The sequence below is a fragment of the Arvicola amphibius genome, chromosome 7, assembly GCF_903992535.2.
Source record: "Arvicola amphibius chromosome 7, mArvAmp1.2, whole genome shotgun sequence".
Classification (NCBI taxonomy): Eukaryota; Metazoa; Chordata; class Mammalia; order Rodentia; family Cricetidae; genus Arvicola; species Arvicola amphibius.
This window is the reverse complement of record NC_052053.1, coordinates 107,300,183-107,309,406: the sequence shown is the minus strand read 5'-3', so window position 1 is coordinate 107,309,406 and position 9,224 is coordinate 107,300,183.

Genomic DNA, 9,224 nt, shown 5'->3' with positions numbered 1-9,224 from the left:
TGTTTAATATTAAAATGTGGATTCTTGTTTGATTAAAAATTCTTAATGGTGGGGCTGGACAGATCACTCAGAGGTTAAAAACACTCAATTCCCAGCACCCACATGACAGCTCACACTTGTCTCCAGGGCTTATAATAACCCTCACACAGACATACATGGGGGCACCACACCAATGAACATAAAAGTACATTTTTGTGTGTGTCCGTGTGCATGTGTGTATTAACTGTTACTGCTATCTGGGCATGCTGGTACAGTTTTAATCCCAGATTTGGGAGGCAGAAAGGCAGGTGGGTCTACAAAGCAAGTTACAGGATGGCTAAGGGAGAAATCCTGTCTTAAAGTTTCAGATTCATTTTGTGTTGTTTTTGCATATGTGTATGTATTGTACCATGTGTGTACCTGGTACCCCGTGAGGTCAGAAGGGCTTCAGATTTCCTGGCGCTGAAGTAATGGATGGCTGTCAACTGAATTAAGTCTTAGTCCTCTTAACCACTGAGCCATCTCATTAGCCCTCTTTAACTAGAATGATATATTTTACTGTCGTTTTTGCATTAAAAAAAAATCCAGTAGATGAAAAGTACGTTTATAAGTTTGTAATTAGGGTAAACATTTTTGCTTTTTCCTTTATGGTGATGAAGAGTGAACCTTTGGATTTGGATTAATACTTTTTTTTTTTTTCCTGTTCCTCGAGACAGGGTTTCTTTGTGTAGTTCTAGTTCTCCTGGAACTAGCTCTTATAGACCAGGCTGGACTCGAACTCACAGAGTGCTGAGATTAAAGGCACACACTACCACCGCTCGGCTTTACTTTACACTTTTGACATGAATTAAATGCATTTATGTGTTTGTAACTAGCCAGGTGGAGCACCTGTTCTTTTCCCATAGCATGAGTTGTTTGTTTAAATCGGGCAAGGGATGGTCCCACACACTTAATTCCAGCACTTTACAGTTTCTTGTTAAGGAACTCAGTTAATGTGATAACACTTATTTGAAAAGAAGTATTCTATACAACTGAGCATACCGAGGCATTGGCAATAACACAAGGTTAACAGGAATGTTAAAGGAATAATTTGGCAGTTTCTTACAGTGTAACACTGAGTGTATAACTCAGTGTTCCTACAAACTGAATGCAGGGAGGGCCAGCATGATAGTAAAAAGTTTGCCCTGCAAACCCGACAGTCCGGTTTTGATCCTGGCGCCCTTGGAAGAGAGCAGATTCCTGGCAGTTGTCCTCTGACCTGCACATGCATGCTGTGCAGACTCTCAAACCGCAAGATTCATACTGCATCATTCTAATGTGATTTCATAGAAAGCGAAACTAGAATCACAAATCAGTGATTCTTGAGTTGGAATGACAAAATTAAGCAAAGTCACCTTTACCTAGTGTTGGAAATATCCTATATCTTAATTACATTTAGGCAAAGGATGAATCTGGGAAGTTCATAAAGGTTTTGCTGTATTTTACCGTATCACAATAAGCTAGACTTGAAATCTTCATTATATGGGAACTAAGGAAATGAAAGCCGTTGTTCTTTCAAATCAACTAGGTAGCTGAGCATCGCTAGGCTGTGGTCCACCTGGGATCCATTTTTATTGGAGTCCTAGGTACAGTGGATAATTTGTTTTTTAAATTAGTAAACCTTGCTTTATATTTTATTCAAAGATACACTAGATATTGTATCTTTGGAGGGAGGTCTCACTGTGCTTCCTTGCTTACCTTTGCTTTGAGTGAAAAGTGTGTACTGCAGCTGGTTGGTGGTGGTGCATGCCTTTAATTCCAGTTCTCAGGAGGCAGAGTCAGGTGGCTCTCGAGTTTGAGGCCAGCCTAATCTACAGAGAGTTCCAGGGCAGGCACCAAAGCTACAGAGAAAACTTGTCTCCAAAAAACCAGAAACAAAAACAAAAAACAAAAACAAAAAAATTCAAGATCTTTTCTCAGTAAAAAACCCAGACAGCATTTTATGACCACTACCAAGGACTATCACAAAGATATGTATTATTGTGTATATATAAGTTGCATGTATATAATCAGCGACTCGTGCTTTGAGAACTGGAGGATATAAATTATAGCAAACATGAAAGGAATCTAGGAGTTTCTGGAACACTTGTTAGATGATCTTTCCAATGAGTGAAATTCAGAATAAGCACAAATTCCAATAATAAATGGTAAACACTTCTGAGATGATACTTAGTAGACTAAATTATCTTTTTTTTGGGGGGGGGGAGGGGGTAATCTTGACAGGATGGCCTCCTCTTCTGCTCCTACATGTTAGATACAGGTATGTGCCCTGCCTGTATGACTAATATATATATATATTTTTACAAGAACACAAAACCAAGACTGAGATGAGAGAAATGCATGCTTTCCAAACTGGTTCTGAGACCACCAACTTTAGAATTCTCTACAGACCTGAGTTCACCATCTATCTTCACCTTGGCAATCTTTATTTTGAATAAATACCTGATATAATTCTTTTTTGAACACACCGGTATTTGAGACTCACTGATACCTGTGTCTCTGAGTTTGAGTTTAACAGAAATTATTTTAGTATAGGCTTAAGGAAGTATTAGAATTGAGATTATTAGGATTTAGAGTCCTTATTAAGTCATTGTTATAGAATATTTGATTTGCCTTTTTATTGCTGCTGCTGTGTTCCAGGAACTAGCGGTACTCCTGCTTCATGCTCTCTAGGAGTAGGATGGCAGGTCTGCATTACAGGGAGCTCAGAATCAATCATGGTAGAAGAGGGTAACAGAAAATGTTAACAGATAATGCTTTTTATTATTAAGCGAAACACAGTAAAACTGTAGAGGATGGTGGATATTTGGGGAAACAACCTTCATGTAATTTTATGAGAAATATATTTCATACGTAAGAATACATAAACTAGAAAAAAGGCAGAAGTATCTAGAAGAAAAGAGTTCAAATATTTAGATTTGGGGGGAGGAGGAGGAAAATGGGAGGAGGTAAAAATTTGTAATAACTAATAAAGAAAAAAATAACTTAGATTCAACTTAGGCATCCAAAGTGGGTACCACAAGGGTGTTAAGGGAACATTTCAACATGAAGGTGGACAGGAGGCCAGGGAACAATAAGGAGGAAATTACATTATTCATTAATGGTTAGGGACTTAAAAAGTACTTTTTAAAATTGATAGGCCAAGGAGAAACATTCTGACTTAAAGCAGACCAGTTTAATTTGGTCTAAGAAAATTTTTTAAGGAGCTTGGGTCCACTACTGTAGAAGAACGTTGTTACAAGTTTCCGGAGAGCAAATTAGAGTTTGGTTTGCAGTAAAAGTTAGGCTCTGCTTGGTAGGCAACCTTAGCTTAAGGAGTGACAGATAACAGGTCTGCAACTCACTGTCAGTTGCAATTGAACTTCACAATGACTTGACAGTGACTCACATTCAAATGATAGCCCAGACTTAAAATGTAGCCATTTGCATTCTAACTAACCTATGAACTTTGACTTGTACCTGCTCTAAGTGGAGAAAATGTGACAGAATGCAGTTCTTACCAGTTTATGGACATTACTAAAATAACACAGATCCCAGGAAACCTAATTCATTCCCAAACTCAAACACCTTCTATAGGGAAGCCTAAAGGGCTGGCAAGTCATACACTGGAAACTGACAGCAAAAAGTTTCTATTCCTTCCTGGCAGTCTCATGACAAAGCCAAACGAAGCTTTCTGAATAAACTTTGTTGGAGAAATAAAGCGTCACCCCCCTTCCATCCCCCAGATATGTGGATGTCTTCCAAGAGAACTTCAGAAGTTTTAAATGTGAAGCTCAAACTAGCTTACCCTAAAATCCATTCTTTTCCCTAAATGGAAACTGACAAAACAGGAAGTACACAGTGGCAAAGGGAAGCAAAATTTGTGGCTGAGATATTTACTGCGAACAGCCTAGTTCTTTCTGACTGTGATAAAATGCAGAACTTCAAACTTGGGAGAAAACCAGCAAATTTGGTTTCAGTATCATGACACAGAAGTAAGAAACAGGAAGACAGCTTCATTACATAAAATCCCCTTCCCTGTACCCTGACCAAAACAATACCAGAGCCATCTGGTTGCAAAGACACTGGATGCACCTTATAATGTCACATAAAAAATAACATTTTTGAAAAAGTTAAAAGGTCAGGTGGTGGTGGCGTCTTTAATCCCAGCACTTGGGAGGCAGGGGCAGGCAAATAGATCTCTGTGAGTTCAAGGTTAGCTGGTCTACAGAGTGAGTTTCAGGACAGCCAGGGCTACACAGAGAAACCCTGTCTTGAAAAACTAAAAATAAATAAAATAGAACTACATTTGGTTTGAGGAAATTTTTTTCTTGGTGATTACTGAAGCATCAGATAACTAAATATAAATCTGTAAGTTGCCTCTTAGCATTGGTGATTCAGGAAAATATCAAACATACCAAAAACCAAGAGACTGACTCTATTACTTCCTACTGCTATATAAACAATTATAGGCCTTTCTAGGTGCAACTGATTTGTATCTCAATTTTTAAGCTATAACACTTGAAACTGGGTAGTGGTTGTGTAAACCTTTAATCCCAACACTTGGGAGGCAGAGGCTAGCCTGTTCTACAGAGGAAGTTCCAGGACAGCCAGAACTACACAGAGAAACCCTGTCTTGAAAAACCAAGGCAGAAAAAAAAAAAAAAAAACGAAAATAGTAACAAACAAAAACCTCAGGGCCTAGAAATACATCAAAATCCCTGGTAAGCATCAAACAAATAAGTAAATAAAAATAAAAAAGAAAGAAAAAAAGCTGATTGAAATGTATGTGATGTGGGAGTCCCCTCTATGTCGCTTGTGTTGGTCAATAAAGAAACTGCCTTGGCCTGACAGGGCAGAACTTAGGTAGGCGGAGAAGACAGAACTGAATTCTGGGAGGAAGAAAGCAGAGTCGGAGATATGCCATGGATCCACCAGAGACAGACACTGGGAATTTTACCCGGTAAGCCACTGCCACATGGTGACACACAGATTAATATAAATGGGTTAATTTAAGACGTAAGAATTAGCAAATAAGAAACTAGAGCTAATGGGTCAAGCAGTGATTTAATTACTACCGTTCCTGTGTGGTTATTTTGGGGCTAAGCTAGGACGAACAGCCTGCCCCTCCTTGCAACATGCATGAAGTAATTTTTTTGGGTTTCTTTTTTTTTCTTTTCTCTCTCTCTTTTTTTTTTTTTTTTTTTTTTTTTTTTTTTTTTTTTTTTTTTTTTTTTTTAGGCAGCATCTCTCCATAGAGCACTGGCCTGCATGAAACTCACTCTGTAGACCAGGCTAGCCTCAAACTCAGAGATCCACCTGCCTCTGCTTTCCAATGTAATCCTGTTTTACTCTCCGGACATCTCTTACACTAGCTAATAAGAACAACTAGAACCTCTGGATCAGAGACACACTTACCTATGCATAAGAGATCCAAGGCTGAGCCCCTAGCACTGCCAACCCCTCCCTCCCAAATTTGTTCCTAGGTAATACCAGCAATTTTTTCAGCGCTAAAGTTATTCTGTCAGAGTCTGATATTTCTGATTCTCAAGGGTTTTTATATTTTTTAGGGACAGATGAACATAAGTGTGCTTATAAATTCCTATCTGAAAAATATTAATAGTTGTAAACACCAAATCCATGAAATGATCTCTAAGTAAAATTTAATTTTGTGATGTATCTGAGGTCACAGGCAGTGAGTACAAGCTTATGATTAGAACATGTAACACGTTTCTCAAATCCAGGGTTTCTGTGTTAGGGTGCATATTCAATACATTGTCTTGTGGAATTGTTGTGAAAATTCCGGGAATTAAATTTCAATACATTTACTTTGTGTGTGTGTGTGCGTGCGCGCGCGCGAACGTATCAGGTGAGAGGACAACCAACAGAAATCTGTTCCCTTTGCACTATGTGGGCCAGACTAGGGATCAAATGCCTTAACCTGCTGAGCCATCTCACTGGTCCCAATTCTGGGCGTTTCTCAGGTAAGATTATAAATTTGCCTCTTTAGATCTGGACTATAAACCCGATATTTTAACTTACTGCTCCATTCCTGGCATTCTCAATTTTATAGCAACCAGGGAACAAGCAAATATCCTCATAAGATAAAATCCCATCCAGTTCCTATTACTAGGCCTAGTTTCATGCACAGAAGCATTATGGCATTGAGATTTTTTAAAAAAAGCACTTAGGTGGTGTCCTAGTGTGCCTTTTTTTTTTTTCTGTGATAAACATCAAACAAGGAACTTGGAAGGAAATGAAGGAGTTAATGCAGTTTCTACTTTCAAGACACAACACAGCCCATCACTAAAAGGCAGGCAGGAATTCAAACAGGAAACCAGGAGGAATGCTGGCTCACTCTGGGTTATACTTATCTACCTTTATAAAAAGCACTGCCCAAGGGATGGAAATGCCTACAGTGGACTGGGCCCATCTATAGAAATTAGCAATTAAGAAAATTCCCCACAGACATGCCCATAGGCCATCCTGATGGAGGTAATTCTTTTTGGTTTGGAGCTGAGGTTTTTCATTTCGAGGTGACTCTAGGTTTGTCAAGCTGACAAAAAAAAAAAAAAAAAAAAAAAAAAAAAAAAAAAAAAAAAAAAAAAAAAAAAAAAAAAAAAAAAAAAAAAAAAAAAAAAAAAAAAAAAAAGCTAACCAGCATAGATTCTCAGTTCAGTAATTTATCAACATACATGGCCTATACAATTACTGGCAAAAAAAACAACAACAAAAAAAAAACCCACAAAAAAAAAACCACCACCAACAAAAAAACCCTAAGTCTTCACTAAATTTTTCTCAGAATTTACTTCTAACAGTAACAAAGATCTGCAAAATATCAGCTACCATCAAAAACCCCTTTGATAGCTAATTAAACATAGTATAGCAACTTTTATTTTTATTTATTTTTTTGAGTCAGTGTATTTCTGTGTATCTATGGTTGTCCTGGAACTCATTCTGTAGACCAGGCTGGTATGGTAACTTTTTCCCCCCAAGACAGGGTTTCTCTAGCTTTGGAGCCTATCCTGGAACTCGCTCTGTAGACCAGGCTGACCTCGAACTTAGAACCAGGTTTGCTTCTGCCTTCTGAGTGCTGGGATTAAAGGTGTGCAGCCAGGCCAGTTAACTTTTAAAATACAAGAAAGTCTAATAAAAATTTCTAACACCCCTAAATGTTCTTGAATATGACATAATCCTTCAAGAGGTTTCATTTTCAAGTGATTTATTGGAGGTGTTTTCTTTTGTTGTTTTAAACGTATAGGTGGGGTGTGCACAGTCACGTGGGGTAAGTCAGAGGTTTGAAACTAAAGCATTGCCCTTAGGAACATCAGCCACTTCAACACAAGGTTTTCCATTGGCCTGGAGCTTACTATTTCAACTAGAATGACTGGCCAGCAAACCTCAGCACTGTTTCCTTTCCCAGTGCGGGATTTCAAACACATGCTCCCTCAAGCCCCTAACAGTGAAAGTGTGACACTTAGGGCCTTGGATCCCCCCAAGTTGAAGGCCACCCTTAAGCTATCTGGGCTCTAGTCGTCCTGGATTTGTGTGGGTATAAGCATCTTCCCTCATTCTATCAGTCATCTTTTCAATGACTTCCTTCATCACTAATTTTAAGCAATAGTAGCCTAGGTTGAATTTTCCATAAACTGCTCCTTCAGAGGCAATAGCCTAAAGCCAAGCAATTTTACTAAATGGCACTGCATTTTTGTTTGCTATCTGGCTAGAATATCAAGAAACTTTGCAGTTTCACTGGTTACAATCTCAAAAACGTCCTGTAACCTGATGTAATTTAACATGTAATGGGAGTACTGTAGTCCCAAGCCCTGTCCATCCATCTTTGTGGCTGGACCATAATACTGAATGATGTGTTCTGGGGCTCATGAATCAGCCTTCCAATTCCTGACCTGGGAAGCTTGTGATTCGTGTTTTCCAGTCCTCATATGCCTGTACTCCTTATTGTTCACCTCTATAGCAAAGGACAGAAGGATGACTAGGTGGACAGACACGAGGCCTCCACAGACGAGTGAAGCACTATATAACTCTTCTCCCACAGGAGCTTGCCATCCTACCGTCCCTCAACTGTTCCCAAGAGGAAACAACACAGGACTCTGAGCTATTGACTTTTATTCCTTGGGCAGCTCCCAGCTTTGCCTCTTGGACCACTTTATGATTTCCTGGGACACTGAAGTACCCTCTGGTATTCCTAATCATGCAGAATGGCTAATCTTTTCAGGGTTGGTATAGTCTCTGAAAGTTCCATGATTTCCCTGGCACACTGTCTCTTTCCTCCAGAACTACCAGGCCCCTTTCATTATATAAGGCCCTGTGTACAGAGCTAGAAGGTGAAGAGTCTGTACGTGGATGCTTATCCCAGCAGCCAGCTCTCTATGCTCAAGTCCCCTTGCACAGGTTTTGTGACAGTGGCAGAATTAAGTGTTACTATAGAATAACCAGCAAAGGGTTCACCTTCCTTGACAGAGTTACTGCCATTAATGAAAATAGTCTACAATGGTCTCTTTATGAGATCGATTGGGCTGGAGAGATGGCTCAGAGCCCTGTTCTTCCAGAGGTTCTGAGTTCAATTCTCAGCAACCACATGGTGGATCACAACCATCTCTAGTGGGTCTCATGCCCTCTTCTGACATAAAGTCATAGAGCACTCAAATACATAAAGCAAGTAAGTAAAACTTACCCCCCCCCCCAAAAAATGTGGTTGGTCTATTAAGACTGGCTAGTTGGAAAAACGTCTCATTCAAGTCGTGCTCTGGTTGATCTGGGCCAACAGCAGTGGACTTGAGGGGTTAAAGGTTTGTAACAAATGAAAACCTTCACTGGCGTCTGATGATCCTGTCAATACTGACCCTTAGATCCATCAAAGTCATTTCTTCCTGAGGCATCCAGATGTTTAAATCCTGGGACATGGGCAAGTTTATCAGTCTCTGCCACTAGCAAGCAGTATAACTGCTATGACTGCTTGAAGGGCCAGCCCTAAAAAACAGTCTAGTTGTTGGAACCCGAACATCTACGTCAAGAAGCCTACTGTGGCACGAGGTGTTCATGCACATACAAAATGAAAGGCTACACCGTGTCTACTCCAAGCCAGGCACTTTATTTAGTAAGGGTTTACTAGATCTCTTTAAAGGGTCCTGGTTGAGATTTTCCACACAGCAGTGGCTAAGAACCTTGAAGATCTTTGCAGAATAGTAGTATTGGTTGGACCCCTG